We start from the raw sequence: 24,242 nt of genomic DNA, 5'->3' as shown, positions 1-24,242 counted from the left end.
TATGAGTTTGACAAACAAAAATCAGAAAAGAAATATGGTATTTTGATGTATTTGACTAAGTAATAATGTTCAAATGCTACAATGGCGGAACCAGTGTGTGGTAATTGTCAGATGGATAATACAGAATTGCTCACTCATGCCTTAAAATTATTAACTTTTAAATTCAGTTAATAATTTTGTATGCTCACTGAAGGAACTACAGGCTGCTTTAGAAAATGTTTTCTCTTAACTTGAACAAAATCTTGCAAATCAAATCAATAAAGAAGAGAGAAACTTACTTTATGGTAAAGACTGTTATTGGATCAAACAAACAATGGGTACATTTTGGCATTTGCGTAAGTACAAATGATGCCAAAGCTGCCAGGACACTGTGATAAACTGGAGAACGCTGAGAATGCTGCAGCTCACCTCCTAGCGTTGCTGCCAACACGTAGAGTCTAGGTATTTATTTGATTGCCTTATTCTGTGAATGGTGCTTATAGAATTCATGGATAATCTGCCCATTGATACTAACAATTTAAAACAAACAAAATTATTTGCTAGCAATGCTAGGGATAAATGGCTAACATTTACAGAGCCCCTTATTGTCTAGGCAAGACAACAGATTCTAAATGTATTTTCTCATTGAAATCCCATCAAAACACAAATATAGCTAGCACTTGCTCATTCTAAAGAAAACCATAACCAAGCACAGGAATATAAACTATCTCCTGGAGGCCACATTATTGGAAAGCTATGGAAGAAGGATTTAGAAAGCTAAAGGCCTTAATAGTTTGCATTTATACCACAATGCTTCTTTTTGGAACCCACTTATTCACCAAAGAAGTTGAAACAGTGTGAATTAATATTTTAATAGAAGGGCTAAGTCAGAATAGTATGGCATTAGACACTGAAAATAGAAAATATTAGATAATATTTATCATACCATTGTAAACATTTTGCTTGTACTTACTGGTTGGATCTTTTAAAAAATTCTTTGCAGGTATACAGCATCATTATAATCCTCATGACTTCTTGGTAGAAAACTCAGCCAGAGACAAAGTGTCACAAAATCACAAAGCTAGTCAGCAACTATGCAGGTGCATTTCACAGACTAGCATCCTCAGAGCTGCATTTCTGTCTTTCGCACCTCATTAGGGTGAAAAGCTATTAAAGATAAAGGTGTAAACGAAGTTCCAAACACACGGGTTGGTACAAAGTCTGCCTTTCACTAAATGTTACTTAGCCTTTTCTTATCAAATCCTATAATAACAGAGTAATATCACAACAGTTTAGTTTTAAAAACTGAATGTATAGTTCAGTTTTGAAGGCTTTATTCAGACTTTACATTTTCGAAGGAGAGTGAATGTGGAGATAATAAAAGCCAAAGGCTCGGAGTTTGCTGGGATACTGTGTCAGAAATTACACATGTGAAGTCTTACCCACATGGATGTATCAAAAGGAGTTGAACTAGGATGACAAGACTGGATATTGTGACTTCACGGGAAAAACTCAAGAGGAAAATTCAAGTTGCCCTAAGCAAAGAACTACAGGTAACTTAGGAACACTGAGAGTGGGAGAAATAGTCTTTCCAAGTGAAGGACATTGAAGTTATCAAATACCAAAGAGTCAAACCTGAAAACTATAAACATATAAAAGTAATGTTATACAGACTGAGGAGGTTGTATTCATGAATTTAGGAACACACACAGACACACACACACACACACACACACACACACACACACACACACACACAAATACATGTAACCAAAATTAAAAAAGAGAAAACTATGAATTTGAAAGAGAGCAAACATGGGAGGGGTTTCCAGGAGAAAAAGGAGGAAATGATGCAATTATATTAATTTCAATTTTTTAAAAAGACAGTGAATGTGCAATACAGTAAACCTATATAATACAATGTTGAATTTTTTTTTTAACTATAGGTATAAGCAAAAAAGCTACTATATAAAGGTATGTACAGATTTTTAACAAAAACAGAAAGGGTGTATATACACAGGAAAAAGTATAACAGTATCCAAAAATTTCAAAGTAGGTTATTTGTAGACAATTTTGAGTGATTTTAATTATCTTCTTGTAGTTTAATCTATACCCATGAATGATATTCAAATGAAAAAGTAAAAATGAGTAGCTATGATAGGTCACATTCCTATTTTAGCGACGATAATATTGAGGGCAAGATCAGTAGAAATTGTAATTTTCCCCTTATTTAGTGATGCGGCTTGAATAGAAACCAATGCTTTCATTTTTAATTAGTGTGTTTTCTGACCTCTATTTCTTTTCAGTTGTTACCATAATGGAGAAATTCAAAAGGGAGCCAGGAAGAAAGCCACGGAAGTGGCTGGCGATGCACAGAGTGAAAATGTGCTGCGAGCCTCTACTGAGGAGTCCCTAGATGGCTTTCGGCTTCTTAGCATTCTCATCAAGCTCCATGTTTCAGAGCCCAACCAATACTAAACATAGTAGGCTGTAACAGCACCTCTAATTCTTTACTTCCGCTATGAAACAGAACATTGTCTGTATATCACATGATTTACTGTGACTCACAGCAGAGGATGTGATCATGTGTGGGACTGGTGCACATCTCTACCTGTTGGCACTAAGTTTAATGACATAATTTGACTTGATTGATGAAATATTAAGCTACATTAAATGACCAAAGACTTTATACACTTTTGTAGGGGAGAAAATTCTAAAATTGTTAATGTTTTTTCTTCCCATAGTTACTGTGTTAAAAGTGAAACTTTTTTTTTATGAAAGGGTATAGTTAACATACCACATCATGTCCTTCTGTACTAATCTGGGACCAAAATAAGCCACGGGAGGGCAGGTCCCGTTTCTGGAGCATTTTCTCCATCTTTGATGCAGCCTGGAAGGATGCACGTAATATCAATAATTATCTTGATAACCACACCCTGATACTCTTTCTACGTATCGCCATTTGCATTCCAAGCCTCTTTAGTGCCTCCTGAAAAGCAGATTCTGCCCTGTGGTGAATCAGACGGGGTCAATCTTAGATTTCTGTTTGAAGATACCAAGATTTTGCCATCTCTCATTCTCTGGGCTTCATGAAATTTCAGTAATGCTCAGAAACCCTCTGTATTGATTTGATACTTCAAATACTGACAGAAACTATTGTGATTACTACCAAATGACTGGATTGACAACCATCTTCATCCTGATACATGGAAAAAATATTTAGATTCTCACACATTTCTATTAGTTTACCCAGAGTTAATTACACTTTCTAGGTTATAAACTAAAATATACATTCTTTCATTTACTAGGATATATAAGAAAATAAGCATGTAAGTATAGCTTTCGTACAACAGCCCCATGTTTTTATAGATATCATTCAGAAATTTATGATGCCATAATACACAGAGGTGAACATAAGGGTTTAAGCTAGCTTTGTGAATCAGACCATGAACTGGCAATAAGTCACTGGCTGTAGTAGAAAGGAGAAAAGGAGTTGTGAATCAACAGTTACAAACAGACCAACAAACTCGAGTATACAGCTCTGGGTCTCTGCCAGATCAAGGTCTGGATCAAGGGCTGTTGTGTATGTAGTAATCTGCATGGTAGTTTCAGAAGGCAAGGGTGAGTGAGTGACTTGAGGCTGAATCAGAGAAGAGGAGGAAGAAGTTACAGTAAAGGTAGGTTTAGCAAGTCCACTAGGGTCTAAACGGGATAAGTTACTACAGGAACTTCAAGACTTGTATGCAGTGCCTCCAGCAGAATTCACATAAAAAAGTATTAAGTTCTATTCCATTTTCTTTTGCATCATAGTTGTCTCATCCCCAATAAGTCTAGAATGGACTCAACAATCTCTTCTAGCATTGCAAAATATCTTGGATGTAGTGGTTTGAATGAGAATGGCCTCCATAGGATCATATATTTGAATACTTGGTCCTCAACTGGTGGAACTGTTTGTGAAGGTTAGGAGGTGTGGCCTTGTTAGAGTAGATATGTCCCTAGGGGTGGGCTTTGCTGTTTCCAAAGACTCAATGCCATTCTCTATGCTCTATCTCATGGTTGTGGACCAAGATAGGAGCTGCTGTTCCATCTTAAACTCTAATCCTCTCAAACCAAAGCCAAATTAAATGCTTCCTTTATAAATGCCTTAGCTCACTGAAATTTTATCATAGCAATAAAAAAAAAAAAGTATTAAGATAGAGAGGAAGAGATTCTAGTGTACGCTTCATCCGGGATCCTAGGCTTAAAGAGGACTGCTTCAGGGACTGCTCAAAGTAGAAGTGAACCAAGGCATTAATAGCAGACAAAGATGACATACTAGCCTATAAAACAGGCCGAGACATTGGTGTGATAGTGGGACAAATGTTATTGGTGCCACCAATCACTCGTTACATTGAAGGCCCACTCAAAGAGATGAAACACATACTGGACACTGTCAATAATGTCAAAAAACTGTAGCCATGAAAGTAAACAAGTAATTACTGTTTTGCTAAATATGATAACAATAAAAATGAGTCCTAATCACTTACACATGGATTAGTACATCCCCCACTCCTCATCAAGGAAGCGTTCTTTTGCAGCAGATGGGAATTAACATAGATAGCAAGAGATTTCTGAATGTTCAGCCCTAAATGGGAAGTCTGGATCAAAGCCTTCCCCTCAAACTTCAGGGATCCAAGTGGCTGAAGGGGTGGAAAGTTTGTAGGAGCCAGAATTGAAGGATGACTTCACAAAAACAGTGTTCTTTTTAGACACAACTGGGCAAATGTATGAACTCACAAACTGTAAGTGCATGCACAAGAGCAGCACAAGGTCAACACAGACAAAAATCTATCATGAAGGAGAGAAGGTGGGCAGGAAGTCCCCGTCAACACACAGCCCGAGCTGAGGCTGCTGGTGGTGCATGATGGCTCCTGGGAAAAGAAAAGCTTGTTTTCTTCAGTGGAGTGATACCTAGTATATCAACCCAATTCCAGGGCAGGTCCCATGCCCAAGAATAATTCCTCAACATAAACTAGACTCATAGAAGAGAGAGGGGTAGGGGAGGAGAAGAGGAAGTGGGAGGGGGAAAGACTATGAAGTTGGGTGAGGAGAAAGGTGGGGAAGAATCGGGGTGAAGTCAGGAGAGGGAGATAAATATCAAAATATACTGTATGAAATTCTCAAGGGAAAAAATATATGCATATAACATACTCACATATTGATCTGGCACTCATAAATATGGCTTGGGAAAGTCAGACAATCATCTACATTCAACTCTATTCCAAACAGGGTTGTCTAAATTCTTCAGGATACCAAATCTTGGAGTAAATCCTAAACTGTTTAGCTAAGAAATACAGTTCTCATTATTTTTGTTGGAGTCATTCCTTCATTATTATCCTATGGAATGATATGTATTGATCCTTCTGTGCTTGTGAGAAAATGTTAGAACAATTTTTGGAAAATAAGAAAAAGAATGGTGGTATTTTATATTATCTTGCCAAGATGTACTGAAAGATTTCCTTACATTTTGAATTCATGGCAATATGCTTTTTAGTTAATATTTTTATAAGGTTTTATTAAAGTGGAAGACAATCGAATGTTTAAGGGTTAAATCTAACTGTATTAAGCTTGAAGGGTTTAGACATAAATGAGTTCTTTATAGAAAGTTATTGAGATCTGTAAGCTTCTAGAAGAGATTTATCAATGCTGACAATGTCTGCTTCAGCTGACTCTGCCCAAGCAGCTCTATAAGGTGGGGTTCAGTTTATTCCACAACTGACCAGGCAGCAGAGGACTTTTCTGGAACATACTGGGTTGGAAGCTCACATTAGGTTTAATAATAAATACTTTGTGTTTTTAGAATAGTTGATAAAGCAATCATTCCTGTGTTTTGATGTATAAAGGAAAGGATTGTGTCCTTAATCTGCAAAACTACATCAAGGCATGCTGGGCAGGTTACAGTCCCTTACACAGACATATGTGGCTTTTCTTTGACAACGAGTGGGCAACTCTTTAAAAAAAAGTTTCAAAATAGAACCCACCCACCGGCATTTTCCACCCTGAGACATTAAACTCAGTTGCAAAGAAATGAAATGTTACTATTTACAAAGCTCTTTTCTTCTTATATCCTGTCTTTTCTCTTGTGCATTTTCTTTTTTTCCCCTTTCTCCTTGTTCCCTTACCTACTTCATTCTACCCATTTGCTGGCATTTCCTAAGGCCTCCTGCCCCTATTATTCTAAAATCTGTTCATCCTGAAACAAGCTTCACCAATGGAAAAGAAAAGGCCCCAGACAAAGCCCTGATCTGAGACAGGGCCCTCCAGAGGGTGGTGAATGGTGACTGGGGTCCAGCCTGTGGGGCTGAGAATGTTAACCACTCTGAAGGCTCTTCCCTGGAAAGCCATTAGGCTTCAGCGGGCTTGATAGCTGTATCAAGCCTTGTGATTTCAAAGCTTTCATGGCTGACAAGGACTTGCTAATTTCAAACTTTCTAACCAATTACAATCACAAAGAACTCAGGACAATAATCAGGGAGCAAAATGAAACTGCTCTGAGAAGCAGCCTCTGCAGGTTTCACTCTTGAGGCTTGGCAGCCAGCGTGCAGCTGGGACTCTGCTTCAGCAAGTAAATAAAACTACACCATAAACTACAAACATACACAATGGATCCCACTCGCTGTTGTTCCCAGTAGTGGGGTATGTAGAAACCTTCTCCTGCATTCAGCCCATTAATTTCTGATGGTGTTAATTAAAAACTTTTGATGCTGGTTTGAATGGAAAAATACCTCAAACAGTGTTTCCTTTATTGAGGCTTAAGTTCTAAGTCTTGGATTATTAGGTTAAGCTCTGTTAGCAGTGAAACCAACAGAAATGCTTTTCATACCATCTGCTTTGACCAAGAAGAATAGTAATAGTGATAATAAATACATTAGTTAAAAGGAGGAAGAAGAGAAACTGTTTAGGTTGAAAACTCTGTATTTCAACCCACTTTTGAAGAACTATATTGAAAATCCAAGTCCCTGAATACAAATGGGTAAGAAAAAGAAAAGAAAAGAAAAGAAAGAGAGTGAGAGAGAGAGAGAGAGAGAGAGAGAGAGAGAGAGAGAGAGAGAGAGAGAGATTGGTTGGTATTTATTACAAATTCTTACAGAACATTCAAATTACCCCATGTTCCAGGACCTGAATATTTTATATTTAAAATGTGAAAGCTGCTTAAAACAAGCGAATCAGCTGCTAAGTGATTCCTCTCTGTCTTTTCCCTCTCCTGCCTTCTACAGGCTGAAAAAGAATGCCTACAAAGGTATATCCACCCCATTTTGTGACTTAAGAAACTTACTATAATTACTGAGGACTGGTGTTTCCTGCTTAAGAGCAAGCTGCAATGGAGGAGTTATCATCCACCCCGTGAGATGCAGAAACCAGTTCCAAAGGATTAACCCAGGTAGCAGGGTAAGGATGCTGAGCTGTTGCTCTGATTTCTCTATCATCCTGGAAACCCTGGGCAGTCTTGGAAATTGAGAGAGCATGTGAGAGGATAGCAGGAGGACTTCGTTGCTGTATAGCCCAGCAGATAACACCCAGGCTCTCTATCCAATGCCTTGTGACATATGAAACAAACCCCTGTGATACTTAGATTAGTTTTCCATATTCATGTCTAATTTTGTTACTTAATGGTTCCCTTCCTTGCAATGGACAGGTGCTGGTAGTTTTGAGTACCTGTAGTGAGGACCCCAAAATGCCATCTCACAATGACCCTACTTTCTTTGAACATTACTATGTCCAGAGACTATCACTTTTTTCATTTCCCATCCTGTTTATTCACACTGCCTGTGAAATTAACTGGCTCCTTAAAAGACCACAAAACTTCTGGCTATTTTAGCCAAAGGTCTCATCACCTACTCTTATTTTGATTACCATAGCTTTAAAAAGGATGATGTGCCATACAAAGGCTAGCCAGCAGGTTTTCTTCCCTTCCCTCCCTAAAGTCAGGCTTCCCTGGCCTCAGCCTCTGTGACAGTCTGCAGAACTCACCCACCCAATGTGATGTGACATAATGGTGATCCTTTAAGAAAATCAGCAACAGCAACAACAGAAAGGCCTCATAGTAAGGCATGAGCAGGGGCTATCCTGACTAATAGAGGTGAAACTCCATAAAGAAAACAGCTTTGCGTAAACCACAGGAATCCTTTTGCTCACAAAACTTAAGAATTCTACTCTGAGTAAATTGATAGGTAATACTGTTTACAAAAGAGCTAGTAAATGTAAATTAACTAACAGAGATATAGCAAATGAATGCATTTAAAGATGATTTTCAGCTGAAATGATTTTTTTTCCTAGAGACCAAGTTTTTGTTAAACTTAATCCTGTCTCTCTTCCCTCTCCAGCAGTAGAAACATCTGGTCGGTTTTAGATTCCCCTTGGATTTCCAACTTCAAAGGGAATTACAAAGAATAACAAATTCATGTACCGGCAGTAAAAAAAAAAAAAAAAAAAAAAAAAAAAAAAAAAAAAAAAAAAAAAACTAGAGCAGCATGAAGGAATGGTAAAACTGTCCTTATTTGACTGCTAGTGACAGGCACCAGAGGCAGAACTCTGAGGAAAGACAAAGGCAAGATCACCTGTTGACAAGCAGAGTTCCCACAAAGCACTAAACCTGAGATGCACAGGGTCATACATAGCAATGAATCTGGAGGTGGGATTTTTTTATTTATATACTGCAATGAATAAAATAGTATTTGATATATAAAATGAATTGAAACAAAAGAAAATGATTCACATTTCTCTAACAAAACCTTCATTGAAATACTAACAAATAAATCAATACAAATTTATCAAAAGGATGACTTGGAGACAATCTTAGATCCCTTTGGCCTTTGAGTTTCGATTTAATTTTGAGGAAACTGTGAATTTTTATTTTAGGGAAGGTAGGACAAGTCATCTCAGAAATAAATTCAGCTCTAACAGACCATAGACCTATCATATTCTGATTAAAAAACTGTTCTCCAAGGACTTGAAAAGTATCTGGTGTTTTGTCCTTGATTCTGGGCACTATGTGTGAGGATTGACCAGATACTGAAGTCATGTTAATAGAAGAGGGTTTGAAAGAACTGTGATATTTGTAATTGTAACACAATTAACATGCTGTATTTGATAATACATAATAAATATGAAATTATTTCTATCTATCATTTTCCTAGGAAAACTGAACACACTTTCTAGAGTCTAGGTCTTGATGCAATCAAGAGAATGAGACAATCTAGAGAAAGTGCACTGCTGCCATTGTAATTATCTTTTGTAAATAGCTTTCCCTCGTCCTTGCTTTATGGGCAGTGTCTACAACAACAACAAAAACAAACAAAGGACATGATTAACCAATCAACTTGTTTGTGGACAAAGAAAGAAAAATAGTTAAAGGCTAAAAGTCTTTAAATAATTAATTCCAAGAGTCCTTACACTTAGGATTGAAAGGTTACAAGATCTCCATGCTACAAAAAAACATTAGATGAATTCAGACTGGCTATCAAATACCCAGAAAACAAGCTGATGGCATACATCACCAAAAATCAGAAATATTTCTACAATGGAGGTCAGAACTCATAGAAGCAGTTCTCATGGGAGTCTAGAGGGACCTTCTGGAGCAGTTTCCAGATGTATGACCATTTCCAAAACTATCTCCTGTTCAAACTGTAGTCTAGTCAAAGGGAAGAACGGGGATCCCTCCTCAGCATCCCCATGTGAAAGGACTGTGATGAGGATATAATGATCTCTTTGAATATCTGCTTTAGCATGGGTTTCAGTCCTTTCTCTCCTCCCATGTGACATAGAATCACAGGAGTTATCTTGGGGAAGGAATAACATAATTTTTATCCACATGCCAATTGCCCACAATTGCATAATACAGGTTTAATAAAAACTTCCTAAATATGTCAGTTTCATGGAATAGAGAGACTTGGCAATCTAAATAAAACCTTCCACTTCCTTTGCTATGATTATCAGCATCTTTAGGCTTAAAAATCCTGTCATTATACAGGGTACTTACGAAGGATTCCCTGCATTAAAATAAGGAGAATCATTCAACTATAATCATGAGCTTTGTCCATGTTTATGACAGGAACATAGTACACCATCACATATAAGGAAAAGATGTAAATAAATGACCATGATGTGCTGTTAGTATCTGGCTTAAAATAACGATGGGAAAGTGAATTGCTATAAGATATGGATACTTTGCAGATTTAAAATAGTACAATTGCTTGTTACTGCTTTGTCATACCTGCCTGAATTCCATGGCACCATGGCACACTTTGGCTCTTTAGCTGATATTTTAATGGTGGTGATGTCAAGCCATAGTAGAGGAAAATAAATGTTCAGAAGTCAGATGAAAAGAGAAGAGATGGAAACAGGAAAAGAATTTGTATTCTTTATACACGCAGAGGAGCAGTTTCTACAGATGCTCTGTTTGATTGGATAGTTTATTGTTTGTGTTCTTACTTTCTTTTTTTTCCCTGTGTGCTTTTACTACCAGCTTTGGCTAAAAATATTTTGTATGTGTCCATCCTGTAAGCCATCATATTTTTTTCTAGAGATTTAGTGTGCTGGAGAAATTTTTTATTTCTTCTCGAAGGGTTAGCACATCAATATTCTAGCTACTCACTTTTGAGGCCAATGGAAACTGCACCAAAGATTAAACAGGCCAAACACATAACACATAAATTCAGTTTCTATGGATGCAGTGTGTACTTGTTCACATCCTGAATATCTGATGAGTTCCAAACACCTGTTGGTTAACACATCATCACTGAATAGTCTCTGGCTTAAAATTCAGCAAGAAAGAAAGGAAAACTTGCAAACAGGTACCGTACACAAATCCCAATTCAACAGATCATTTTGAATGTATAGAGTTCTTTTGTGAAACTTGTGGCCTATCTATGGAAAAGTGGCTTGTAGATGTTTCTCCAGAGACCTTGGGATAACCAGAGTAAAAAACACAGGCAGTGCTGTGCAGTGGATCATTTCCTCCCCTCATATATATATATATATATATATATATATATATATATATGAAATTATATAAAGTTCCCCTTTGTCCCATATAACTATCAGATGCTTTACTGTTATCAAAAAAAAACCTTAAAAGCTATAAATATTTGAACAGAGTGCTATTAGGTTTAAGTACTTTGCTTTGCTCTATATAGCATGGGCTTAAAGCAGTTAAGAGTTCTAAGTATCCAGAGGATGAACTTTTTCTTTTACTTCAGATAAACAATTGTATATAATACATTGATATATTCAATGATAAAGATAATTGATGCTGTATTAGTCTGCCATGCAAGTTATCATCCTAAAATTGAGTTAAGTAAAAAGATCCCAAAGAAAATCGTTTGCCTCACAAGCCTATCTAACGCAGTCTCTTCTCCAACCCAACGGCCCTTTGGCTAGCACATGTGTCTGAGGGTGCTGTGGTACAAGCTGATCTTTCCGGTCAGTTGCTACATATGAGAAGACATGAGGCCAAGACATGAAGAAGAGAAACAGTGTTCCATATAAGGATGAGAATTGCTTTTCTGAAACTTTTTAAAACATCAACATGTAAAAGCATCCTAATGAACCAGAAATATTGGCTAATTAATTAACTGTCATGATATCTGAGTTTTTCAAAATAACAAGGCAATACCGTGGGAAACTGACAGGCCATGAGTTAAGCAGTGAATGAGCCAGATGATGAATGCACACGAGTTCATTACAGTAATCTGCCTACATTCATGAATTTGAAAATTTTTAAAAATCATCTTAAAAATATATACTTCATTTGAACTTTCAATCATTTAGCTATTATTTATGGACTGATTCACTCATTGTTCATATGCAAGGGATTATAGAAATGGAAAAAAGTAAAATATAATGCTTTTGTGGGCATTTTGATTATAGGAATAGAATTTATTTATTTAGAATATCTATAAAGACTTTGTAACTAAATAAAAAATTCTTAAGTTAAATTTTAAGAAGAGGAACAAAAAAAATTACAGAAGAATTCTGAGCACAGCATATTCGAACACTATGTCCTCGGGAGAAAATGAGGAGTAGAAAATATATCAAATAGGTATTAATGGCTAGATTTAAATTATAGATATAATTATTTTAATTTTTCTTCATTTTACTCCTATGTATTTTTCTAAATTATTTTTAATGAACATGTATCATTTTAAAATGAAACCAATATTTGTTCATCACTAGACGAGATGTGCTCCGTTCCTCTAGAAGATCTCTGTTTACTAAAACAGAGACACTGCAAGCACACAGCACTGCCCGCTCCTTTCCGCGGCCCTGTATCTTCATGCCTGAAAGTGGCACACAAAAGGCAAAGGCAAAGCCCATCAATTCATACTTTATCTGATCACAGAAACAGAGAACACTTGGGAGTAATCTGCTGCTTTTGCAAGTCAGCCATAGTGTGGAATTCTGGCTTTTCTGTGCTGATATCATTTTGTGAGGAATGCTAAGGGAGAGCAAATTAAAGTTACCAAGTAGGCCTGTCCCTTGTGCCTCTGGGCTCTCACTAATAGCAGGTTTACTTTGGGGAGCAAAACAAGTAAAGCAGGGAGTCCGGGGTGGGGACGGGAGAAAGAGTAACAGTCCTGAAGCTGGGGCCTTCAGTGGCAAGCTGGACACGCTCAGGGACAGAGATAGACTGGTAACAGAATTAGAAACAATAACAGTGACAACTATGGATCATGTGCAGTGTGCATGGAAATTCCCCACAGAAAGCTCTTTCTCACCCTAAGAGATGATATTCTTCATTTAGTGCACATTCATATGAAGTGCAGTCAAGAGTGTAACTTTAAAGGTTTGGATGACTATGCTGTTTATGACTAAACAGGACTAGAGTGCCAGGCAGAAGAGGGCCAGAAGCCAGGCGAGGTGCTCCCCCGCTCCCCCTCCCTCTGGAGCACATTTGTCATTACAGTTTCCAGTCTGCCAGCCCCTAGCAAACTCAGCTCTTCCAGGCTGGCTCCTACCTTCCCATCATGCCTTGCTCTCCTCCAGACACCTACCACCAAGACTGTTCAAGGACACAATGCTATCCTTCTAGAAACTTCACATAGTCTCACCAGAAGACAAGGAGCCAAACTCTAAACCTATGTTTACATCATCTTGGCACTATTAATTTCCAGTTACAGACATGTTTATCTGTATCTCAACAGGCCGCTCCCCTTTTTTCTAGGGGATATATGGAAGGGTGGCTATGTCTGTTTTTAAGATTCAAAAGAAGCAAATACATTTCAGATTTACAAAATATTGTATAATATAAACCAGAAATTTAAAGAGACATAAAATATGTTTGAAAGACTTTCTGTGTGCTTTCCTAATGTCAAAATGACTGCATTCTCCACAGGAAACACCAGTAGCTTTCTTCACCTCATGGCTGTTTCTGTCTCTTCAGAAGTTCTTTAGAAAAATGTATTTCCAGAAAGACCTCCAAACAAGTCCTTTAGTTCTTCCACCCATGTCTACCAAAGTCATTCAAAATGTTTACCAATATTGTGATATTGATTTTTATTCTTCTACCTTTTTTCTGTATCAAAATACATTAATCTTGTGGTGGTAAATTCACTACAGCCCCGAGATTTACTTCTTGTTTGTCTAGAGTTGCTAAACTTGATATGAATACATTTTATTTCTTTGGACTTTAATATTTTGGCCTGCAATTGAGAGACAATGAAATCTTACTTACCAGCCAGCAAGGTTGTGTGAAATATTCAAATGCTGATGATAAAAGAGTCTGAAATGGAAAAGGATACCATAAGTCTTGGTATGTGTTTCACCTAATATATGACAATATGCTAATCACAGAAAAGAATACACTTGTCCCTCCCCTGGGACCCTGGCTTGATTGTAGAAAGTAAAAGATGGTTCCTTTGGGAATGAAATCACAATTAGACCCTACTGACTGGTGACTTGGTGAGTGCCTGAATATTTAACTTGATGATCACTAACCAGACGCAGCCAGTAATAAATGATCTGCTAACCCTTTATACAATACACTCTGTGTTGAGAAAGTTCAGTTTCATAGTTAATTATTGTGATCTGCTTAAAAAATAATCAAACTTTTGGTCACCGCAAGGATTTGCAGTTCTGTTTGAATTTTACTATACTTTTCATTAAACATTTTATAAATAGAAGCAAACTGGTCTCTCCTTGCTTTGGGTTGTTTGCTAACCATGTTCTGGATGTTAAGTCTTGTGACATTGATGGCAAAACAAGCCACGGACAGTGTACGCCTGCTTTCATGACACTTCATCAGAGTACTGGCTGTACTGTCCTTCTTTGTTTGTTTGTTTCTTTTTTTTTTTTTTTTTTTTTTGAGACAGGGTTTCTCTGTGTAGCCCTGGCTGTCCTGGAACTCACTGTAGACCAGGCTGGCTTCGTACTCAGAAATCTGCCTGCCTTTGCCTCCTAAGTGCTGGGATTAAAGGCATGTGCCACCACTGCCCAGCTTATACTATCCTTTTTTACTACAAAGTAATGTATTGTTTTATATTCCAAGCTAGGTAAGAGAAGCACAAATGTGAACTGAAACCTTTAAAACTTTTATGCTATGTCACAAAAATAATAGACTGAAATAAAAATTAACATTAAAATATTTTCACATGTGGAACAAACAAGTCTCCAATTGTTATATAATCTACAGTTTAGAATCTGCTGGTCCAATAGTACACACCTATTAATATTTTTACATTGTGTTTCTAATTAATTACCTTAAGAATACAAAAGCTACAAGTGGCTTTCGTGGTAGTCACCCAACCTTCAATACCAGCACCATAATGACAGGCTATAGAAGATCAAATATAACTAAATTACTCCAAACATGACTTCGAAAGGCCTGAAGTTTACCATGCCACAAATAATGAAACTGTACATGACAGAGTCATTTCATAGGAAAGGTTCTACACATATGAATGAAAGCAAAATTAATTATCCAGAGAATATAAGAAAAGCCCAAATTCAATTAAGTCTGTGGTAGAGTTCAAGAGAGGTGCCTTTGAGAGCCAAAATCTTACCCACATGCATATGAAATTTGATGAAGATCATTTAGGTGGCTTGCCAAAAACTATGTTCGTAAAATGAGCCTATGCAACAATCACCACTGAAAAGAATGTCTAGGAAAGATGTAAAACTGACTTGTGAGATTTGAAGTTTTTATATAGAATGCGATCAACTCTCCGAGGTCACTCAGTTGGTTAGATCACAGCACCAACACAGAGTAAGAGTAGACAATGCGCTCTTCCTTATTAAAGACGATGATGTCTTCACGGCTAGAGCTGAGACGCTTCATTTCCAGCTTCTTCTGTCCCTTTCCTTGCATGGTGTACACTTGCCTGGACAGTGTTCTGAGACAACCAGTGAGTCTCTCCAGCATACCAAAACAAATATTTATGAAGCTGTTACTTCACACAAGGCACAAGTAGGTAAGTGATTCTGTCTGAAAAGCTGTCTGTGACTGAGGACCTTGTTCAAAAATTAGAATGTATTGAACAATGAGAAGGGGAATAGAGTTGAACGGGTTGTGTAGGACTTAACAGATATCAGAAAAAATTAAAACTCTTTTGCTTTGCATGGCACAGTTGGAGCAAGTTTAAGTTTGCCAGCCTTGCCTCTACTTGAATCCAGCACTGTAAATGAAAAAGTACATATAGCCTAGATATTCCCAAGTGCTGTGGTTACAGCTGACAGGAAGGGCTGAGCAGATTTGCTTGCAGTAAAGTGAGCTTTAAAATACAATCCTGCGTACCTGTGGTTCAGTGTGAAAACCCACCGAGCTAGAAAGCGAAGGCATCTGACTAAAGGAGGGGGGAAGATGCTAGACTTTCCCCTCTGCTCCTTCCATGACCAGATGTCTACAGCTGTTTTTGATACCCTAGAAATATTGATTCCCTTTATGGGTTTTAGTTTTTTACTTTAAAAAATATTATTTGAAATTTAGGGTACTCAGAATAAATTCCTATGTATGTTCAGGAAAATAACTTGGTTACAGGTTATGTAACCAATTATATAAAAATTGCATTATAAGGAATATAATTTCTGTTTTACTAAAACAAGGAAAATAGTTATAAAGCTGCTCTGTGTACCAGGCACAACTTAAGTAATTCTTGTTGGATAGCTAAGTCACTGGCTAAGGTTCTTGAAACATTACTGTCACTCCTGCCAACAGCAACAAATAGAGATGAGGGTTGATATATTTGTTAATATTGTACAAATATGTATTACTGAATATTGGAATTCAAGATCAGCCATAATAGACTTAGAGGAATATATAGAAAAATATGTGTGAATATAATTTCCTGGCTAAACACTGGAATGTTCTGTCCAATTTTCATGTCAATAGTTTTCCATAAGCAATTCTCTGAGTTACTGATTCTGTACAGAAGAAAAAGAGTTGAAAAAAATGTGTATGTATGTGTGTGTGTGTTCTTGTTTAAAATATTTACTAGTTTAGTCATGATTCATTTTAAAACAACAAACCATATGTAATTGAAAATGCAGATATCCCAAATACATTGCAATCATGGCATTGTTACAATAAAGAGACCTGTGCTTTAGCAATGAAACCTGAGAAGCCAGGCAAACATATACTTGCTTTGATTTTTATCTTTGTGTGCTTGAGTTTTCCATACAAAAGAATTTTAAGTTGTAATAACTGACCTGTAAGAAAGTATTTAAAATACGATATAGTTTGAATTAAACACACACATATACACACACACTATTAAAGAAAAAAAACATACCTTAGACTTTTAGTATATTAAACTGGTTGATATCTCTAGGTTTTAGTATCCATAAGTAAAGAATGAACTAAAAGTAAGATACTTATTCAAAATATAAGCAGCCCAATTCTTCAACAGGTTGTATTTGTATCGTAGAGACCATGCCTTCTCTTCCCCATGCACTTTTCATCATCCCTTCATTTGGTTAAAGCAGACAGAACTATCACTGCCTCTCAGCTGGGTTAACAGTTCCCTGCAGTGTCCAGTGTTGCCCTCTGTATCATTTTATATCCACTTCAAATACATCGATGGCCAGACAGTAAAATGAAAGGACAAAACACCCTTCTCTCCAGCCTCCTCCTTATCAGACAGAAAGGCCTAGTTCCCAGAGAACTCCTTGGGGTAAGTGAAACAAAACATTTTAAGATGGAAGACAGACTGATAGAGCACACACAAATACCACACTGTGTTTCCATCTAGGCTGGGTAACACCCTTCAGTGTGAATGAGAGAGGCATGGGAAAGAGGTGCAGAGCTACAAAGAGAAAGGAGAGAGACCTGAGAGGAGGAGAGGGAGGTGAGGAGATTACAGAAGAGGAGGGGAGAGGAGGTGGGAGTAGATAAGAATGACTGGAGAGCAAAGAGGAGAGAAGAGACAGGGGTGAGGGGAGTGGGGGAGGGAAGGTTTTTTGATGCAGTGAATGCAAAGGTGTTTCATAGAGCAGCCTGGCACTGGGGAGAAAGGCAGGAGATGAGAATTCCACAAGCTCTAGATTCATACACAGAGCTGTCATTCAGAGAAGGACCTCTATAGGGCCGGCCTTGGAATTAAGCCTTCTGTCCTGTTGGAGCATTGAGATGTATGCTGTTACTCAGTCTGAGTTTGACTGTGCTTTGTAATGAGAAAAAGAAGGTCAGAAACTCATAGTAACTGAAGTAAAAAGGAAGAGAATCATCTTCCCGAATTGTTCTTACATAAATATTATACCAGGTTGTTTTCACATAAACATTATACCAGAATATATTGCAAGTAGAAACACGTGTGCACACAGTCATCTTTCTTATCTCCGGCTTTATAATTAATTTTATTCTTAGAATTTTTTGATTTTCCATTAACAAGTGAACTAGTCTCAGAATATGTTAGTTTCATATTACCTGGAAAATCCATTACATCACTGACAGTCACAAAGTCCTGTTTTAAAACCAGTTATGGTTCTGACAATTATGGGATGTTGCTACAGGCTAGGGTAACTAGAAATGGCCAGGGATGTTAACTAACTCCTTTCTAAACAGTCTGGGAAAGGGGGAAAAATTGTAAGTTTCCCCATCTGTTACTTCCTTTTTGGCTGTAGAAAAGTGAAATTATGTGAGGGCTTTCGAATGTAAAGCTGTGTGGCTTTTTCCCTCTGTCTGTGTACCAGTTATGCGACATTGCGAAACTGAGTACAGAGCAGGCGGTTAGCGTTTACTATTGATTTACTCTATGCCACCTAATGAGCTCAGAACACTAAAAAGAAAAGAGCAGAAGGGGAGGGAACAAAAAGAGAAAGGGGAAGACATGGAGGAGAGGGCCAGGAGGGGAACTGGAAAGCACTTGCAGAGGCAATCCTAAAGGAGGGATAAGTTCCTGTTTTTTTGCTTTTTAATTTCCTTTGGTCCTGACTTTCAGCTATTGTTCAGGTCATAGGACAAGGTGTATGTGATGGTGACCCAAACAGTAATCATGGTATTCCAAGCTTATTTCTAACACAGTTTACTGGCAGGTCCATGTGTCAAAGTACTAATGTTTCAAATTACTGAAAGCAGTTCCACTAAACTGACAAAACTTCTCCGCCTGTAGCAGTTTGCCACTTGCAGACCCATTTGTGAATCTGTGTTGGGGTAACTACTGCTATGACCCCACTAGTTTTCCTTGCTGCAAAAATTCTTTCTAAGATGCACGGGGTATTGTTAGGAGAAAGGTGCTTCCTGTTTAGCCACATGTTACTTTGCAAGGTGATAATCCACAGAGTATTTGGTTTAGCCGAACAGCCCCAAGTTAGAAGGAAAAAGCCAACGTAAGCAAGAATACAAACATCAGCTGCAGAAGAAATGGAAACAGCTCCTTACACTGTGTGTCTGGAGACCATGTAACTCTGGCATATGTAAGTTGGACATTGCTGTCAGTCACCATTGCTTAGTGTCTTCCATGCTAGAAAATGAGCTCCCGAAGTTTATACTCAGAAGTATCCATGACCTTTACCCTCCCTGTAGGTACAGGACTCTCTAACACCCGTGGGCTCTTCTCAGGCTGAGATCAACTACTAGGATAAGAAAGACAGAGGAATTCTCTTCATTAAGCACGGGATGACATCCATCCCATCTACAGACACTAAACCCTGGCACTTTCGCTGTTCCCTGAGAAGTCCTTTTAGCACCTGACCAATACAGATGTAGACACTCACTGCCAACCAACAGACTGAGCCAGGAACTCCAATGGAAGAGCTAGGGGAAGGATTTTAGGAGCTGAACCTCCTATTGCAACCCCATTGGAAGAACATTATCAACTAACCAGAACACCCAGAGCTTACAGAGACTAAACCACCAAACAAATAATATACAGGGAGGGATCCATGGCTACAGATAGGTAGCAGAGGGTGGCCTTATCTGACATCAATGGGAGGGGAGACCCTTGGTCCTGTGGAGGTTTGATGCTCCAGTGTAGGGACATGCTAGAGTGGGTGAGTGAGTGGAGGAGCACCCTCACAGTGGCAAAGGGGAGGGAGGAGAAGGGAATGGCATGAAGTTTGTGGAGGGTTAACTGGGAAGGGGGATATCATTTGAAATGTAAACAAATAAAATAAATTAATAATAATAATAATAATAATAATAATAATAATAATAATAAATAAATAACAGAAAGCTAGGTGAGGCCTTATTTCTATCTCGGAAATGTTTTGAAGTGGGAACTAGGAAATCACAGTTATCTGAGGAAAAGAGGAAACTGGGATCATTTCTGAGCAGCCTGTCGTCATGTCTCCCACATGATCAAGTGAATACCTACTCCAACCTCTTGTCAGAGATGTTGAGCAAAGAACATGCACACAGCTCTATACCTAGTGCCTAGTACACGCCAACAATTTCTTCGTGCTTACCAGATACTTGCTGAAACTGATAAATGATTATGGGAGAAACATTTCTGTAGGAAAAGAAAATAGAAACGCCTCAAACCCCATATTTCAATGCTTTCTATGAAATCTTAGGCTGTTTTTCTGTATCATTTATTTTCAGGCCAAATAATGATGTAAAGGAACCATGAGGCACTTAGCTTGGGGTCAGTTGACTTCAGTTCCACTTTATTACCAAAAAAAAAAAAAAAAAAAGGGGGGGGGTTTAGAAAAATTGTAATACTGATAACATCAGCAAAATGCTGTGCACCTTTTTACCTGTCCTTTCAGCCTGGGTTTCCAATTCACTCCTGGGCACAGACAAGTCCATTTTAATTTTCATGGACATATTATAAAGGAAAAGTCATGGGATATCAACATAATTCATCTTTTAAAAATACTGAGAAGAATGTAGCCACTTAGTAACGGAAGAGAATACAGCTTTTTGTTGAAGGGCAAAGCAGGTTGAGTTTTGATTAGGTTATGCAAATTTAAATTAACAGAAGGGCAACCAAGAATATACTGATTTTCATTTTCTTGGTTAAACAGGAGTTTTATGAGAAAAATAAATTCTGGATCAGGAAGACAGAAATGCAATCTTGCAGTTAATTGGAGAATAAGACCTTTAGGAAAGAAATTACAGCTGCAATTCTCCAAAACTCCAGTTGAAGATTCAACTATGCTGTATAATGGCAGCCATGCTTCTGAAGCACAGGATACCATCTTGTCAGCGCTCTGGAGCTGTGCATGCACACACACATCATCATCAAAACTTTTAAAGACATTTTGTGTGTGTGTGTGTGTGTGTGTGTGTGTGTGTGTGTTCACATGCACACGTGTGCGTGTGCGTCTGGCCATTCCTTTAATGTAAATAAGTTCAGCAGTGTGTCAATGGCATACGCAGCATGGCTTTTAAAACAAGAAGAGCACTTGCCTGCCTGCTTCATTTTATATATGAAGATCTGAAGGCTGGCGATTAATTTTTCTGAGGAACATACACGTTGAGACAGAGCTGGGACTGGTAGCTAAAGCTCACTCTTAATTTTTCCATAGCATAGAGTAAATCAAAGCGTATAAATTGAAGCTTATTTTAAATGCCATAGGGAACAATTTCAAAGGATTCTTTTATAAAACACAAAATCCTTACATTATGTAAAATGTTCACCTCAAAGCTATCTTCTACTTAATTTTTTATCTTAAACATGAGTCTACTGTTGAAACCGTTACTTTTCTTCTCACTCCTGTTCTTAAGATCTTAGATCATTGAGTAGACCTGCTTACTGTCCCCTGTGTCTACCTGACAGATTTCTCCTGACTTCAATATCCCCCCTCTTTCTGTTTAGTCATTCTTTATTCTTGTTTTCATATGGAAGTCATTTTTTTTTGTTAAAAAGCTTTGATATATATTGAAATTATAAAGAAAAATATAAATATGAGAAACTATAAATTCAATAATACATTATCAGTAAGTCTTAGGCAAATACCATTTTTAAATGTGTGACAGGGCAGTAAGCAGCAAGGGTAGTCTACAGCTGGCAGGCTTCCCTCTTGACTGTTACCGCTGTCTAGATCTCTGAATGGTCAATATGGACATTGGGGCCCACATAAACTATCTCATCAAAGACAGAAAGCAACACTTCTTGATCTCCAGGTCTCTAATTTCCCTCAACAGCAGGTTGCCTTTCAGCTCCCTTTATGTTCTTTCCATCCCATGGACACACATGTTTGAGAGTAGTTATGGCTCTACAGAAAAGGATCCAGAGAAATCCCAGTAACTTAATGCGGCTTAATGATGCAGGTCAAATGCTCTCAATTCCAATCGAAGTTGGGGAGATGCATACTGAAATTTCAGTTATGCAGTTAATGCAGACTAAGAAGGTTAAAAGCAAACTCGGACATGAGAAGGAAGTCTCTGGATATTAAGGGTATAGCTGCCAGAATCCTGTAATTAAGATTGTGTCATTGTTTCCATTATGAACCTTACTCTTACGGGATTTATAATTCAGCTACAATGATTAATTCTAGGCTGAAATGCAGTTCAAGTATCTGACAGAGGGATATTATGTTTTCTTCCTATTACCTAAAAAAGAAAACATTCAGCAACTATCCATCCATCCCAATGGCACTGGTCGTCAAGCTCACAGTTTTCCCTAATAACAGCAGTTCATAATCAACAAGGTAAATGCTTATCTGGCATGAGAAGAATAAAGGGGCAGCCTATTAACTGAAAGGCTTCACTCCACTTCACTGCTGCGAACAGGAACTCGACAACATTATACTGAAGGAGGAAGGCCTCCTACTTATTTTGACTCTTTTTTGTGATTACAATCCCAGGAAACAAGAATTTTTGATTATTTCTTTAGATCTCCTCTCAGAGTGGACATTAGATGAAAATTAGAATGTTTCCTTGCTCTAGTGTCCCTAGCATTGTCTCCTAAGTTATGTGGTGGTGAAGGATGGAGAGAAAAATCAGTTACTAAATCAATAGGTCTGAAGAAATAGGATCTACTAGGTATCATGGTTTAATGAGAAATGTCCTTCATTGTCTCTTGACATTTGAGCACTTTTTCTTCAGCTGTTATCAGTGTTTGGGGAAATTTAGGTGATATGGCTTTGTTGGAGGAAGGACATCTACCACTGGATGTGGGCTTCAAAATCATCAGCCTCCCCTACTACCAATTTGCTCTCTTCATTCTGTGTCAAGTATTGAGCTTTCATCTTGCTGTTTCTGCCACATGTCCATGATGTCCACACAGTTATGGACTCTCATTCTCTAGAACCATAAGACAAGCAAACTCTTTTATAAGTTGCCTTGGTCAGGGTTGGTTCTTACTGAAGTAGGCAAGAGCAATTAATACACTGAGTATATATTACATCTCACAGTGTCCACTTGTGTTATTTCATTTAAGATTAGCCTACTGTGAATTACACTGCAGTGTCTTACTGATTAGCAAGCAATCTAATTACACACTTGTTATTATTCTATCTATGAGTGTATTAAAGGTAATTTAAAAGTTGTAAAGTAAGTCCTGAATTAGGATTCATACCCCACATACACATACATCACATTGCATCAGAACATGAAGCAGTCTAAATGAAAATTCTTCCCTGTCAAAGAAGAAAGCCAATTCATATTCCAAGTTAAGAAGTGACATGAGTAAGTAAGTTCTTGTTTTACTCAGTTCTGAAGTCACTCCATGTTCAAGCAAATGCCATCCTACCATGTACACTTGGAAGTTACTCAGTGCCTTACAGAAAGAATGCATTTTCCTTGGATTCAGTAAGCCAACTCAAGGTTTTTATTGCTTTAAAATTTTCAATTAAGATTTTATACTAGATAAGAGTTTTAAAAATATAATGCATAGAAAGTCAGATGATTAGTACAATGTTATCATTCCCATGCGTGTACACAATTGTTTTTCTGCTTGCCAAAATTTGTGGCAATTAATATTAAATAATTAATGAAAGATACACATTACATATATTAATCCAGGAGAAAAGAAAACAAATGAAAAAATAAGAAGAGACTATATACCCATAGTTACCCTTAGAATTCTAATCTTAATATATTTATTAAGCAAAAGAGGTCATACATAGTGCTTTAGTATGGTCATATGTGTAGTTATTTTAATAATGACTCCCTTTTTAGTCTTTACTGCATCTTTTTATATAGATATGGTATTTTGTATGTTTTCCATTTCTTTTTTTTTAAAAAGTAATTTTTATCTTTAAAGATTATTTATTCTTCATTATGTGTATGTTTGTGTGCATGTGTGCATTTATGTACACAATGCACATGCAGAAACACACAGAAGTCGGAAGAGGGTGTTACATCCCCAGAATTAGAGAAAATTGTGAGCTTTGATGTGAACCTTTGTCCTCATCAAGAACAGTAAGTTCTCCTAACACCTAGGCCATCTCTCCAGCTCCTATTTTCAATTTTTAGTTTGTGTATACATGTGTGTTAATGTGTAGGGATGTGAACATGAGTGCAGGTACTCATGGATGCCAGAGGTTGTGTAATGCCAGTTGTGCATACTAATAACTGAGTTCAGGTCCTCTGGAAGAGCGATACACGCTTTTAACCACTGAACCAGCCCCAATGCTTTTCTTACAAAAAATAGTATTTAAGGTAACATTACAGCTTATCATGCAACCAAGAAAAACATTTTAAAGGACTGCAGTCTAAAGCACTGTACAGTTATTGTTTACTTATTAATAAAAAGCATTCTTTAAAAAAAGTATGAAATTGAAAGTATAGCCTATTTTATTCCTACGATGTAGAATTTGGAGGCTGAAGCTTATATGAATTTATGTGCATGCCTGTGTGTGTGAGCACACGAGTGTGTGTGTGTGTGTGTGTGTGTGTGTGTGTG

General features: G+C 37.5%; 1 protein-coding gene across 24 annotated transcripts in view; it reads right to left on the bottom strand.

Annotated features, from left to right (window-relative positions):
• Positions 1–24,242, bottom strand: part of Zbtb20 (zinc finger and BTB domain containing 20) — a 726,359-nt gene that overhangs the window by 310,718 nt on the left and 391,399 nt on the right. For all 24 annotated transcript variants that reach the window (XM_029544669.1, XM_029544691.1, XM_029544687.1 and 21 more), the window contains one exon: positions 13,691–13,738. The gene's annotated coding sequence lies outside the window, so the exon portion shown is untranslated. The remainder of the gene's footprint in view (positions 1–13,690; positions 13,739–24,242) is intronic.

Source organism: Mus pahari, chromosome 12, assembly GCF_900095145.1.
Source record: "Mus pahari chromosome 12, PAHARI_EIJ_v1.1, whole genome shotgun sequence".
In the NCBI taxonomy this organism is placed as follows: Eukaryota; Metazoa; Chordata; class Mammalia; order Rodentia; family Muridae; genus Mus; species Mus pahari.
The sequence above is the reverse complement of the archived record's forward strand: the minus strand, read 5'-3'. Positions and strand labels throughout refer to the sequence as shown.